Source organism: Phocoena sinus, chromosome 3 (genome assembly GCF_008692025.1).
Source record: "Phocoena sinus isolate mPhoSin1 chromosome 3, mPhoSin1.pri, whole genome shotgun sequence".
In the NCBI taxonomy this organism is placed as follows: Eukaryota; Metazoa; Chordata; class Mammalia; order Artiodactyla; family Phocoenidae; genus Phocoena; species Phocoena sinus.
The window spans coordinates 36,323,549-36,338,586 of NC_045765.1; the positions used below are offsets into that span (position 1 = coordinate 36,323,549).

At 47.7% G+C, this 15,038-nt stretch overlaps 1 protein-coding gene across 3 annotated transcripts in view; it reads right to left on the reverse strand.

Moving 5' to 3' along the window:
• TTC1 (tetratricopeptide repeat domain 1) overlaps positions 1-8,665 on the reverse strand; it is an 81,180-nt gene extending 72,515 nt beyond the window's left edge. Inside the window, exons 1-2 of one of the 3 annotated variants that reach the window (XM_032627421.1) lie at positions 8,545-8,659; positions 2,966-3,473 (exon numbers count right to left, since the gene is read on the reverse strand). The gene's annotated coding sequence lies outside the window, so the exon portion shown is untranslated. Of the gene's footprint in view, positions 1-2,965; positions 3,474-8,544 lie in introns of all 3 variants that reach the window. The other 2 variants (XM_032627423.1, XM_032627425.1) reach the window with 2 other exon arrangements.
• Positions 8,666-15,038: the final 6,373 nt, after the last annotated feature.

A 15,038-nucleotide genomic window follows, 5' to 3' on the forward strand; every position in this document is an offset into this window, starting at 1 on the left:
AAACTCTTAGTTTATCTCCCCCAAGAGTGAGTTTTATTTTATATAAATTATACCCCAATAAAACTGACTTAAAAACTTACTTGAGGGGCTTCCCTGGTGGCGCAGTGGTTAAGAATCCGCCTGCTGATGCAGGGGACACGGGTTCAAGCCCTGGTCTGGGAAGATCCCACATGTCGCGAAGCAACTAAGCCTGTGCACCACAACTACCAAGCCTGTGCTCTAGAGCCTGTGAAACACAACTACTGAGCCCCTGTGCCGCAACTACTGAAGCCCGCGCTCCTAGAGCCCATGCTCTGCAACAAGAGAAGCCACCGCCATGAGAAGCCCGTGCACTGCCGCAAAGAGTAGCCCTCGCTTACCGCAACTAGAGAGAAAGCCCGTGTGCAGCAACAAAGACCCAACGCAGCCAAAAATAAGTAAATTAAATAAAAATTTATATTAAAAAAAACTTCCTTGAAACTCAACAATAAAAAATAATTTAATTTAAAAATGGGCAAAGGACTTGAATAGATATTTCTCCAGAGAAGATATACAAATGGATAACAAGCATGTGAAAAGATCCTCAGCGTCACTAACCATTAGGAAAATGCAAATCAAAACCACAATGAGATATCACCTCATACCCATTCAGATGGTTACTATTTAAAAAAGAAAAAAAACCCAGAAAATAACAACTGTTGGTGAAGATGTGGAGAAATTGGAACCCTTGGGCACTGTTAGTGGGAATGTAAAATGGTGCAGTTGCTATGGAAAACAGTATGGCAGTTCTTCAAAAAATTAGAATTACCAGATGATTCAGCAATTCCATTTATGGATATATATATATGTAAAAGAATTGAAAGCTGGGTCTTGAAGAGGTATTTATACACCCATGTCCATAGCAGCATTATTCACAAAAGCCAAAAGATGGAATCAACCCACATGTTCATCAGTGAACGAATGGATAAACAAATTGTGGTATATACATACAAAGGAGTATTATTCAGCCTTAAAAAAAGGAAACTCTGACATATGCTACAAAATGAACATTATGGTAGGTGAAATGAACCAATCACAAAAAGACAAATACTGTACATGAGGTATCTAGACTAGGCAAACTCACGGAAACAGAAAGTAGAATGGTGGTTGCCAGGGGCAGGGGCGGGGGGGTGGAGGGTGGATGAACTGTTGTTGAACGAGTTTCAGTTTTGCAAGATGAAAAAGTTCTGGAGATTGGTGCACAACAGTGTGAAATGTAGATATATTTAACAACACTGAACTGTACAGTTAAAAATAGGTAAGATGGTAAATTTTATGTTATGTGTATTTGACCACAATTAAAAAAAAAACCTTAGAGTACCTTAGGAATATATATATATTTTTTCTATATACAAAAAAGCCAAGATAGGGAATATATGAAATAAAAAGAGAAGACCTCCTCTGTTCCTCTTTTTTTCCCTAGTACATACTCTCACTCCCATTTCCGGCTGAGAATCATACATTCAAACATACAGCTTTAAAATGTACGTAAATGGGATGAAACTATATGCATGATCATGTAATCTGCCTTTTCCATAGTGTCCACCTCATTTTAGAGATTTTCTATGTCAGTATACAGCCAGGGACCTCATTCTTGCTAACCACCACATTGCATTTCACAACAGGGATGTGCATAATCTATCTAAGCGTTTTTCTCTGGATGGACAGTTGCATCATTTCCATGTTTCCCTTCTACAGACAAAGCTGCAGTAAACATCCTTGTACATCCCTGGGGGCTTGTAAGAGTCTCCCTGTGGGTCAGAGGCCTACAAATGCTCTGCTGAAGGAACGTTTACTTGAAATATTTCAGATATTGCCAAACTGTCCTCCAAAATGTCTGCACTAAGATCACCCCTTAGCACTGTATGAGGTTGCCTTTGTCTTCACACTCTCAACAGATTATCAATTTAAAAAATATTTCCTGGGCTTCCCTCGTGGTGCAGTGGTTAAGAATCTGCCTGCCAGTGCAGGGGCCATGGGTTTGAGCCCTGGTCCGGGAGGATCCCACATGCCGCGGAGCAACTAAGCCTGGGCGCTACAACTACTGAACCTGCGCTCTAGAGCCTGTGAGCCACAACTACTGAAGCCTGAGTGCCTAGAGCCTGTGCTCTAGAACAAGAGAAGCCACCGCAATGAGAAGCCCTCACACTGCAACGAAGAGTAGCCCCTGCTCACTGCAACTAGAGAAAGCCCACATGCAGCATCAAAGACCCAATGTAAAAAAAAAAAAAAAAAAAAAAAAAAAAAAGACCCAATGTAGACATAAATAAATAAATTTATAAAAAAAAAAGAAAAAAATATTTCCTGCTGTGCTTTCAGAGGCCTCCAGAACACCACAGCCACGCTGCCCACTTTTTCCACTGACAGTGGGGACCAGCTAGGTTGTGTTTCTGTTGTCTCTCCCTCTAGGAATACCCTGCCTTCCTCTCCCCTCACTTCTCCTCCACTTTGCCTTCCCAAATCCTTCCAGGTGGGCTGCAGCTCCCCCTCCTCAGCAGTCTTCCTGGATGCCCCTGCCTCACCTTCTCCCTGGAGGCCTCCATGTAGTCAAGCCTTACCTAACTGCACTTTCCACTGCTTCTTCAACAGCTCCTGTTTCTTTATCTAGAGCTTCTCAGCTTTTCCCACTAAAAAATCCCTAACAGCAGGAGAGAGTGAATGCAGAACCCAGAATGTCTGGGGAGGTCAACTGCAAGTGGCTATAGGGAGAGGAAAATTTCTTTCAAGTCCCTTGTTTATCTTAAAATTCTAGTTTTATATTAAAAGTGTTTTAATTCTTGTCTCACCCCATAAAACTGGCACTCCAGGAGATGCCCCACATTTATCCCATAGTTTTGTGAAGTCCCTGGCATGCCTCTGTAAAGCCCAGGGAGAAAAATGCAGTCTGAATCTGATCTTCCTCACTAGTCCCAAAGCTCTCCAGAAAGGGACTCAGATGTACACCTACCTGTCGGGTACAGGGAAGAAGTTCAGTAAATCCACTCCCTTGGTGTTTGGTGCACTTCCGTCTCTTTGACTTGAATCCTGGGGAGGCCAGGGAATTGCAAAGCAACTTGGTGCGTTCACACTCCCGTCGCTTAGGCGCGTTGGACGGCAGGTGGCGCCCGGGTCCTCCTCAGCGCCGAGCTTGCCCCACTCCCAGCACCAGCTCAGGGGAAGGGGCAGCGGAGCGGTCTCAGTCACTGCGGTGTCCAAAGAACTGTTTCCCCGTCTCTGCACGTACAGAGGAAGGAAGGCCGGCTCTGGGCGGCAAGGAGAGGCCCCGGAAGGCTTCATTTCTGCTGCGCGCAGATGGAGACGCGGCGGCGGCGCGCGGCGGCGGCGGCGCCCGACCCCGGGCGCCCGCAGGAGAGCCCCGCGCACCTGGGCGTGCACTGCGCCCCCACCCGGAATGGCGAAGGTAGCTTCCGGCAGTTGCAGAAAACACAGAAACCGAACGCCAAATGTTTATGAGCCTGCAAGAGGAGGAAATTGAAACTTCCTGGTGTGACTGGAAAGGCATGAAAACAGCTGCTGTTTGGTTTCTGGAAACCGTCTCTCCGAGCTTGTTACAGCATCGCCCTTTTACCCCCTGGCCTAGCTTCTTCCTCGCTGGAGGCAGGGGTGGGGAGGTCAACAATCTGGGGCAGGAGGGTCAGATGAGAGGTTCCCTTTCTCTGAAGCCACCTGGGCTTAAGGCAGGTGGCAGACAAAAGTCAGTGACCAGGGGAGAGAGGAATGGCTCTTCCAACTCAGTGTTTACCCAAGTGGGTCCCCGAAGACAGCAGACCCTCTAGGGGATCTGGAGGGGAGTAAAATCTGATCCTTTTCCTGACGGGGTGCAGGTTAAAGTACAATGCTTCTTAACATGTTGTCTACAGACCACCTCGATCATTTGCTAAAAATGCAGTTTGCGGAGCTTTACTAAATCAGATGGAGGAGGCCAGAGGTGGTAGTGCTGAGTCTGTATTTCTAATAAGCCCTTGAGTAGCTCTTCTACTCTCTGAGTCAGAGAACCACAGCCCCAGCTCTGTGTACTAAAAGCTGGCAGCTCAGATACAAGAACCAGCCTCTGAGTGCCCATGACCTTCCAAACTGGGCTAGCTCTAGTCCCACCGGTCAGAGGGTGCAAATTTGGTCACACGAATAAGTATAATCGATATTTCTGCCCAGTAAACCCCCATCTATCGAGCCTCAGGCCTTCTGAGTCTCCCCCAATATTTCTGGAGCCCCTGTGAGTTCCTTTTCTCCCCCCACCTCCGTAATAACTGCTTTCCGCAAGTTGCATGAAAGAGTAGCCGCAAGTGTGACCAGTGCGGCTCCCTCACCTGGTGCTTCCAGAGCTCACCCTCTCCTGTGGGGTTAAGTCCCCACCTGCCCAAAGCTGCAAACCCTCAAGGCCAGATGGAGGTGTCTTCCCTTTAGGTCTCACAGCACCCAAACCAAGCTTTGCTCCAAACAGAATGCTTCCGTTTCTAGCTCAGGATCAGATTTTGTCATCAGGGCCCAGAGGTAGTGCTGCTTGGGCTCCCAGTGTCCCAAAGTTCTTTGAGGAAAGAGCTTCTTCAGAGATTAAAAGTGGTGTACTGGTAAACTGCTTTCCAAAAAAGAAAAATCAAAGCCCTGATTTGTCACGTTTACCGATTCCTGTGGTATAAATATTCCCATCACTGCAGATTTTAAGCAAAGTTGGAAAGAGACGCTCATCATCAGTCTCACAGCTGGGAAAAGGCGGCACTGGCACAGCACTCCCTGAGGGCTGGCCAGGGACCAGATACCAGAACATCATTCATTCATTCAACAACTATTTACTGAGTGCCTGCTATATGCCAGTTGCTATTCTCTGATCTGGGGATCCGGAAGTAAATACAAGGGATCAAGCTCTTGCCCAGGTAGAGTTCACCTTCTAATGGAGGAGACAGCCCATAAATAAATAAGTAAACAAACAGGTCAGCTCTTGATAAGTGCTATAAAATAAGGAAAGCCGGGTAAGGAGCTGCAGCGATGGGTGATCTATTTTACAACCAGTGATCAGCAAAGGCGTCTCTGAGGTGGTGACAGCTGAACTGAGTCCCAAAGGGGTGACAACTGTAAATATCTGGAGTAGCACAGGCAGAGGGAACAGCAACGGCAGAGACCCTAAGAAAGGCGTATCCCTGGTGTGTTCATCAAGGGGGCCAGTGTGTTTCTAGAGCAGAGGGAGGGGAGAGTATAGCAGAGGAGGTGGGAGAAGAAATGGGGGAGCAGAGCATTGCATGCAATGTGGATTTCTTGTAGTGGGAACTCATTGGAGTGTTTGAGCAGGGGCATGGTCTCATTTACTTTTCAAACGGACCATTCTTGCAGCTGGGGAGGGTGGTACAGATGGACAGTTTTCTAAGGGGGAAGCAGGGAGTTGAGTTGGGAGGCAACTGCTGGAGAAGGTGATGGTGGCGGCGGTGAGAAGTGGATGGATACCAGATACGTTTTGCAAAAGAGGCCATCAAGCCTATTGACGGTTATGTGGGGTTTGAGATCCACAGGGAAGTCAAAGAGACTCTGGGATATTTGGTTTGTGTAATCAGGTGAATGGTGATACAGTTACTGGGATTCGGGAGGAACCAAGAGGTCAGCTGGGAGCATGTGAAGTTTGAGCTGCCTATGAAAGGCCTGGGCTGGTGACATGATTTGGGAGTCATCACGGTGTGGATAGACTTTAACGCCACGGGAGTGGATAAAGTCACCAGGGAGGGAAGAGGAAGGTCCAAGGATGGAGCAGTGGGGACCTTCAACACCGAGAGGATGGGAAGATGAGAAGGCTCTCTGCTGAGAAGGAGTAGTCAGCGGGCTTGGAAACTGTGCGAAAGAAGTGCTTAAAAGTACAGAGGAGCCTGATCAGTTGTGCTAAATGCTGCTGAGAGGTGCGGGAAGATGAGGACTGAGAAAAGGCTTGGCTTTGGCAGCATCGAGGCCCTCCATGACAAGCATGGTTCCCAGGAAGTGGTGGGGATGAAAGCCTGTTTACAAAGGATGGGAGAGGAAACGGGGGAGAGCAAGTGAAGATATGGAGTGTAAACACGAAGGGGGGTTCTGTCAAGGGAAATAAAGTAGGTCGGCAGCGGGAGAGCGGTAGAGACCAGTGATGCTGGGAAAAAGAGAGTATTGTCTCTCTGTCCCCTGATGCCCACCTACAAAACTGCCCTTGTGGACTCCTTTGATTTCCTGCATGTCAATTCATGCCCAGCAGATGCTGGGGAGGGCCCCTGGGCCACTGGTACAGGAGGCACAGTCGGGCTGTGAATTCCAGTTTCCATTCGGCTGGCACTCCCGCCACATCCCCCTCACCGAGGCAGAGAGGCTGGCTGGCTCTGTCTACTCACCACTGTATCCTAAGCATGGCTGGCTTGGAGGAGGCCTCAGCAATATGTGACAAGTGGTTGAAAGAACACCGGTCCCTCAGAGACCTTAGGGACAATGCTCAAGGACAGCTGTGCTGGAATAGCTGGGGCTTCAACCTTGCAGTGGGGAAGATCCAGTGCCTTCTGACATCTCCGTGTAGGTGATTTCAAGTGGGGGGCAGGTGAGGGGGAGAATCCTGCCCAGGTGTTTCCCTGGGTGCATCACAGCCAGGGGCTGGCCAGCCTCTCGGGCTCGCTGGGGCAGCAGAGTGTTCCAGTTGGAAAGGGGAAGCACTGCTGACTCTGCTGTGTCAGGACAGCCACCGGTCTCTGCCCTGGGAGCCCCTTCCTGTGAAACCTGCTGGCTTGTCCTGGGGTCAGCTAGGGAGGGATGGAAGGAGGCTGCTTCAGCCCTGATGCTGCAGCAGGTGCTTCCTCATCAATCCCTGCTTTGTGGACACTCGTAAGGGATGGTTTTGAGCTAGATTAGCTGTGTGGACTGGATTCCTCAGCCAGGTGTGGAGTCAGCGAGCTACATCCTGACATGTATCACGCATGCGGAGCATCTAAGTGGCTGGATTCACCCTTTGGATGGGGATTGATTGGACATTTGGGTCGTGAGTGACATTTGTGATTTTCACTCATGTTTCTGCCCCACGCCTTTCTGCCCTTTCCCTTCATTCAAGCAGACAGTAGGCTTTGTGCTTCATTCCTTCCAGTGAGGCATGGATGGCGGAAGCAGGAGAAGCTTGCAAGGTTTCCCGGCTTTTGTTTTCTAAAAGCTCAAGACCAGAGACAGGGCAGAGTCAGAGGGAAGGAGTAGGGAGCTTGGAGAAGCAGGAAGGCGAGAGATGCTTCCTTCAACATACAAAGAAGGTTGTTCCAGGTAAGGGGCGTGTAGAGCAAAGTCAGAGGGGCTGCTCAATTCAAATTCTGACTTTGCTACCTGGAAACCACCTAATCTTGGACTAGTTACTTAAACTACTCTAAGCCTAAAAACGAGACAGTAATAATATCTACCTCACTGATGTGTTCTAACATTTTGGCTTTAGTCCCAGGGCTCTTGGGATACCTGTTAAGGACTGAATTGTGTACTCCCCGCTGCTGCCCGCCCCCCTCCGCCAAGTTCATATATTGAAGTCCTAACCCCCACTACTTCAGAATGTGACTGTATGTGGAGATAGGGTCATTAAAGAGGTCAGCAATATAAAATGAGGTCATTAGAGTGGACCCTAATCCAATATGACTGGTGTCCTCAGAAGAAGAGGACATTTGGACACAGACAGGAACAGAGGAAAGACTGTGTGAGATCACAAGGAGAAGACAGCCATCTACAAGCCAAGGGGAGAGGCCGCAGAAGAAATCAACCCTGCTGACATCTTGATCTGACTTCTGGCTTCCAGAACAATGAGAAAAAAATTTATACACACACCCAGGACTATTATTCAGCCTTGAAAGAGAAGGAAATCCGTTTGCAACCGTATGGATGAACCTGGAGGACATTATGCTAAGTGACATAAGCCAGACACAGAAGACAAATACTGTATGATCTCACTTACATATGGAATCTAAAAACATTGAACTTACAAAAACAAAGAGTAGAATGGTAGTTGCCAGGGGCTGGGAGGTGTGGGAAATGGGGAGATGTTGGTCAAAGGATACAAAGTTTCATTTATGCGGGATGAATAAGTTCTGGAGATCTGATGTACACCATGGTGACGATAGTTAATAATACTGTATTGTATACTTGAAATTTGCTAAGAGAGTGTTCTTGCCACACACACAAAAAGGTAACATGTGAGGCGATAGATATGTTAATTAGCTTGATTGTGGTAAGCATGTCACAGTGTATGCTTATATCAAAACATCATGTTGTACACCTTAAATATATACAATTTTAACTTGTCAATTATACATCTATAAAGCTGGGGGGAAAAAATCAAACCACAAAGTGCAAACCCTTCCTGGCCCTAGGGGTAATGGTTGTAAGTGTGGGTTCCAGGGTCATACTGTCTAAGTAGCAATCTTAGGCCTCCCTTATTTAAGAGTTATCTGTTGCCGTAAAGCAAAATTGGTGGTGCAAAACAGCAATAGTCCTTCATTATTATCTGTCATGATGCTGGGTGTTAATTGAGCTCAGCTGGGTGGTTCTCACTCAAGGGTCACTTACATGTCTGGGGGTTGAGGCTGGCTGTTGGCTGGGACCTCAGCTGGCAGGTACATCTACTGTGGCCTCTTCATGTGGCCTGGGCTTCCTCATAAAATGACAGGTGGGCTCCAAGGGCAAGCATCCCAAGAGAGAAAGACATGGGGATTGAATTACGTTACATGACTTTGGAAGTCCCACGGGGTCACTTCTGCTGCATTCTATTCAAGGAGTGAATAATTAGACTTCACCTCTTAATAAGAAGAACCTGCAGAAATATTTGAAAACCACCACATCTTCTAAAGTCTGCATCCTTAGCTTCTCCAAGCTTCAGTTTCCTCATCTATAAGGTAATGGTAAACATAGTCCCTTGTTCATAGAAATGCTATGAGAATTAAATGAGAAAATGTGTATGTAAACCCCCTAGCACAGTGCCTGGCACATAGCAGTTGCTCAGAGATAGTGCTTATTCTAGGGATTATCTCATTACTGTCCACCCAAGCCTTTTGAGGTAGGCATTTGATCTCCATTTTACAGAGGGTGGGACAGAGATCCTAAGATGATATGTAACTTTCCCAACCCAAACATCTTCCCAATTCTCAATAAGGGTTCCCCTCTGGGAAGAACAGATGACATTGGAAAACAGTTACAACTGAGTTTCTGAAGGCCAGGGATAAGCAGAAAGCCTCGCCTGGAACAGTGTTCCTCAAACTACTATGATTCTTGCACTGTGAAGTTAAGTTAGTGAGCCACAATTGGCACTTTAAAATAAGTGACATCTAATAATACAAAACGAGAAATACCAGAGTACATTTTGTAAGTAAGGATAAATTTTATGAAACTTTTGTTCCTTATATCTGTGTGCATTAGTGGTTTTCAACTGTGGGCAATTTTGTCTCCCAGGAGACATTTGGAGACGTCTGGAGACAATTTTAATTGTCACAACTGAAGGGGGCAGGAAATGCTACTGACATCAAGTGGGTAGAGGCCAGGGATGCTGCTAAATATCCTACGATTCTCAAGACAGCCCCCTCCCCACTCCCTAGCGATGAATTATCCAACTCAAAATTTCAACAGTGAGGAGACTGAGAAACCTTGATATCTGTATATCTATATCTACATGTACTGAGTTGCAATGTGCAGTGTTCCATCCTGAGGGTTGCAGTCAAAGAGTGTGAGAGCCCCTAGACTAGAAGACTCCTTGTGAGTCCAGCTCCTGAATCTAGTTCTGCCACCGAGATTTGCTCACCAGGCCCTGGTAGCATCTGCCCCTACTCGGATGATCTGAACGCACTATTCATTTTCTCCTGGTTTTCTTTTATTCTCACCTCTCCCCAGATAGGACTTCTCTCAGAAGAGTTGGAGTGTGGACATAATGTAGCTTTAGAAGAGAACCCTCTAACACCTGTTAACCCTGGTTCAGACAAAAGCTTTTAACTTTCCTGTTGGCCAGTGCTGAGACCCTAGGTTTCTCCCTGTTTCCTCACAGCGAGGATACTGACGTAACCGCTATTACTAGTTGAGCATTTCCTATATGCCCAACACTTCTCAGTTCCAAGCATTGGCTCATTTATTCCTCATAGCAACTGTGTGAAGAAGATTCTATCATGGCAGTCTTTCTAGTGTGGGAACTGAGGCTCAGGGAGGTTAAATCACTTCACTGGGACCACACAGCTGATGAAGAGCAGAGCCAGGGTTTGAACTCAGCCCTAAGGACCAGGGTGTACCACCACTTTCCAAGCTACGTTTTGATTGGAATCTAGGCTTGAAACACATCTATCTCACAGACAGATCCAGTAGGAGAGAACAAATTCTAGGTTGGGGCCAGGCAGTGTGGAGTCTTGTTCTGACTATCCCCTTCATCAGCCATGGGACCTGGGAAAGGAACTTTTAGTGGTTCAGCTTCCTGGTCTGTCAGGTGGGGATTCCCGTACCTGCTCAGCCTGTCGTAGGAAAACTGTGCTCTGGCATCACTTTGGACATGCAACTGCTTGGGCCAGACCTTTACACACCCACCCTGTCACCTCTCACATCTCTCACCTCTTTTAGACCCCTCCTCGCCCGGGTTCTCATCTCTGACCTCTTAGATCCTCCTGTATTCATCAGCTTGGGCTGCCAAACAAACTCCACAGACTGGGTGGCAGACATTTCTTTCTCACAGTTCTGGGGGCTAGAAGTCCAAGATCAAGGTGCCAGCAGACCCTGTCCTTGGTGAGGACCCTGTTCCTGACTTGCAAGTGGCTGCCTTCTCACCGTGTCCTCCCATGGTGGAGAGAGGAAGCGCTGGTATCTCTCCGTCTTTTTTTTTTTTTGGTATGCAGGCCTCTCACTGCTGTGGCCTCTCCCATTGCGGAGCACAGGCTCTGGATGCACAGGCCCAGTGGCCATGGCTCACGGGCCCAGCCCCTCTGTGGCATGTGGGATCCTCCCGGACCGGGGCATGAACCCGTGTCCCCTGCATCGGCAGGTAGACTCTCAACCACTGTGCCACCAGGGAAGCCCTCTCCCTCTTCTTATAAGGGTACTGATCCCATCATGGAGGCCCTACCCTCATGACCTCAGCTAAACTAATTACCTCCCAAAGGCCCCACCTCCTAACACCATCACATGGAAGGTTAGGGCTTCAACCTGCATCCTTTCTCCCTTGAATTCCCAAAGCCCTTTACTTACATGCCTCCAATGGCACTGACGATGTCTGTGTCCCTTCAGAATTCTTGTTTGGAGGGAATGTCCAATCTCCTCTTCCAGACTGAAATGTTCATGAGTGCAAAGGCTGCGTTTTATTTGCCTTTGTTTCTTTGGCTCCCAGATCAACAATCATTTGTAGACTAAATGAAAGAACAAACGGGGGCGTGACATACAGGTGTAAGTGGTTGCCGGATTTCAGGTGGTGTTTGGTGGAGACACAAACATGCTTTCAGCAGAAGCAACTGGCACTATATGTGAGGGCAGTCACCAGGTTTTAGCACGTTCCTCTGCTCCCGAGCAGTTCCAGAAGCTTCTTAAATAGATGCTGCTTTTCTGAATGAGGCCATCAGCAAGGGCCAATGCTGTTTATCTTACTAATCACTATGACGTTGTCTCCAAAAAGTAACTCGTCTGTGAGGATTGTGCATTGAGGAGAGAACAAAAGCGGCATCATAGATCAGCAGAGCTTAGGGGTGTCTTTGGCTCAATGCTTCTGATTGTCAGACAGTAGACAGAAGCCTAAAGAGGGGGGAGACTTAGGAGCTGGGCTATGACCAGATACCTGGCCTTTAGACTCCCATCTCCACCCAGGTGGTGTATGAAAGCACTAACAACGGAACCACAGTGGGTGTTGGGTAGGCAGGGCCCAGCTGACATTCTTCAGATGCCACTTCCTACAGGAAGCCTTCCCTGACCAGAACTGCCCCCTGCCCCAGCTCACATCATCAAGTTAGAGGTAGGAGCCCCTGCCATGAGCTCCCCTAGCACTCTGTTCTCCTACTATGATAGCACTCCCACACTCATGGTGAGGTAACATACACTCGTTCATTCAAAAATATTCGAACACTTAACCAGGTGGCAAGCACTACTTTAGACGCTGAGGATACAATGCTGAACAAAACAGAAAAAAAATCCCCACCCTCATGGAACTTGTATTTCTAGTGTGCATGGGGAGACAAACATAAAAACAGATAAAATGTAAAACATGCTAGGCAGCAATAAGTGCTATGGAGAAAATAAAAGTGGGAAAGGGCTATAGGAGGGGCTAGATGACGTGGGCAGTGAGGAGGTCAGTTTTAAATAGGACAGTCAGAGGAATCAGATGACCCCTGAGAGGTGACCCTTGAACAAAGATGCAAAGGAGGTGAGGGAGGAAGCCGTGTGGAGAGAAGGAGAGCTAGGTAGAGGGGCCAGCAAGTGCAAAGGCCCTGAGTGGGGAGCCAGGCTCCCCAGTCTGAGGAACAGCAGAGGCCAGTGTGGCTGGAGCAGAGCGGGGAAGGAGAGGGCTGAGAGGTTAGAGCAGGAATGGGAGCAGATTGAACATCTGTCCCCTCTCCACCTCCCAACACCCACACTTCAGCGAACTAACTCATACACTGAGGCTCTGACTGTAGCCAAGCCAGCCAGTCCCATTGACTAAGGGAAAGCCAGCTTAGTCCCATTGACTAAGGGAAAGGTTTTCCAGGGGAAGCCAAAGAAAAACATGGCCAATGCTTGGTTCTTAAGTTTCAGAAGGCAGGTCCAGGTGTAATGTGGGAAGGCTGTGGAAGGACGCAATTTCTTCTAAGTTGACCCATCCATGCCTTTGTATCCTGACTCTCACCCTTAGCCAGACAAAATAAAGATTCCATGGACTGGGGGGGGTAAGGTGAAGACCATACTGAAGGAATCTGCTGAGAGGAGGTGGGGTAGCTAGAGGCTGCCATGTCTGTTTCCAGGTTTGGTTGGAAGTCAACCCCTAATTTGAGCTGAGGAGTGGTTGCTGTTCTACTTTTTGGCATCTGGTGAGGACCTCTTGGTGACAGCAGGCAGGAGGAGGCCTGTTCTTCATCTGGAGGAGTGATGCTCAGTACTTTGCCTAGGTCCCATGCAGCCCACTCCCAAGATCCCAGGGCACTTATCCATCACCTCCATGCCCCAAATGGAAGATGGAGCCTGACACTTGGGGTCTTACCAAGTGAGGGTGGTGGTAGACGCCCAACTCCTGTCACACACTCAAATTCCCTGGTGACCTGCCCACCTCTCATCCAGGCTGGGCTCCCTGAGGGCTAGCATGTCTCGTGTGTATATTTCTCTCTGGATTTGGCTACTTCTGTATATCAAGGGAGTAAAATTTGTTGAAAAGTTTATGGGTTCCATATGTCTGTTGGGAGATTTGGGGGGCATGAATTGTAGGTGACATTTGGGCTGTTATGCTTACTTTTCTTTGGTTTTCACCAGATTCTTAAAGGAGCTTCTGGTTTAAGAAAGTTGAGAACTGCGGGAAAGGAGGATATGTAAGGTAGCCCACAGGTAATAAAAACAGTGCCCAGTCTGGGCCAAGCTCTTTCATATGTTGTCTCATGCCAACCTTGTGAGGTCAGTGCTGACCACATCCCCTATTTCCACACAGGGCAATCAGCCTTAGGCCTAAGTAGCTGGTTCAGACAGTGGAGCTGGGCCTTGAACCCAGGTACATGCTCAGAGCAGCCCTGTGTCCCCTCCTCCCACTACTTCGTCACAGGATGCACTATCCCTAAGACATCCAGACTTCTCTCACACACCTATTCTGGCTTTGTCACTCTAGAATGTTCTATAACATTATTTGATTAAATTTCACTTTTCCTTTTAGTTTGGGCTGATCATCACCTTGAGTAATATGTTTTTTCATGCTGTAAGACATAAAATTCTTTTACTCTGTCATAAATTTGTGTTTTTCTTCTTCAAGGTGGACCCTGAGTCCTAAAACCCTGATATCTGACGAATAGTACCAAATTTGTTTTGTCTTTTTACTCAGATTTTTTAAACTTCATATATCAATGTAATGAATTAAATAACTAATACCTCTGCAAATAGCTACCACTTATTGGATGTTCTCCAGGTGACTGGCATGGTATCATTTTTACCCTCATGACCTCATTTGATCCTCCTAATGCCCCTATGAAGTAAGTACTATTATTATCCCTATTTTACAGTTAAGGAAACTGAGGTTTAGAACCCATGGCAGGAGTGGGATTTGAGCCCAGAGCTGCAGGATTAACTACTACCCTTGCCAAGCCACTTCCTTCTTTACTTCGGTTGGTGTAAAGAAGTATCCCTGTGCATGCCTCAGGGGTGACAAACGACCCAGCAGTATTTGGGTAGTTAGAGATGATAAAGTAGGCTGCTTTGTGGCCAGTTGTGAGGTCAGAGCAGAGAGGACATGTTCACTCCAAGGGCTCCTGAGGAACTCGAGGCCTTCCTTGGGGTAGATAGAACACAGTGAGGCAGCCTGGAGAGGTCAGCATAATGCAGGCCCTGGCTGGGGGCACATATGGAACCTAGCCCTCTACAGGGATGTGAGCCACTGCTTGGCCAACCTTCCTTCTGGAAAGAGGTAGGAGGCTGCCACTGCTTCTTTGTGCTGCCTGGGTGGCCTCCAAGAATCAGTAATGTGTGAGGTCATTGTAACTGAGCACCTCAGGAAATACCTTTGGTGACTGTGGCTTCAGATATCTGAAGTCCAAATTATAACTTGCATTTGCCCAGTGATTCACAGTTCAGTATTTATGCCACAGTGATCTCATCAAATCCTTTGTGCTTCCTGCTAGGCTGTGAAGATCATGTCCATTTGATAGATAGAGAAACAGATGAGAAGAGGCAGGTAAATTGCCCAAGGTCACCCAGAGCCAAGACTTGAAGCCAGGTCCTACTGACTCCAAGTCCCATTCACCAGGGATTTTCAAACTTCACGCCGTGGAGCCCTCAGGTGCTTGGGGTAGGCGAGGGGAAGGGGCTGAAGACATGGAGGAGGAGGCCAAGGGGGCGAGGCTCTGTCCTCTTTTCTTCACTTCACTGCAGACTGCACTTGT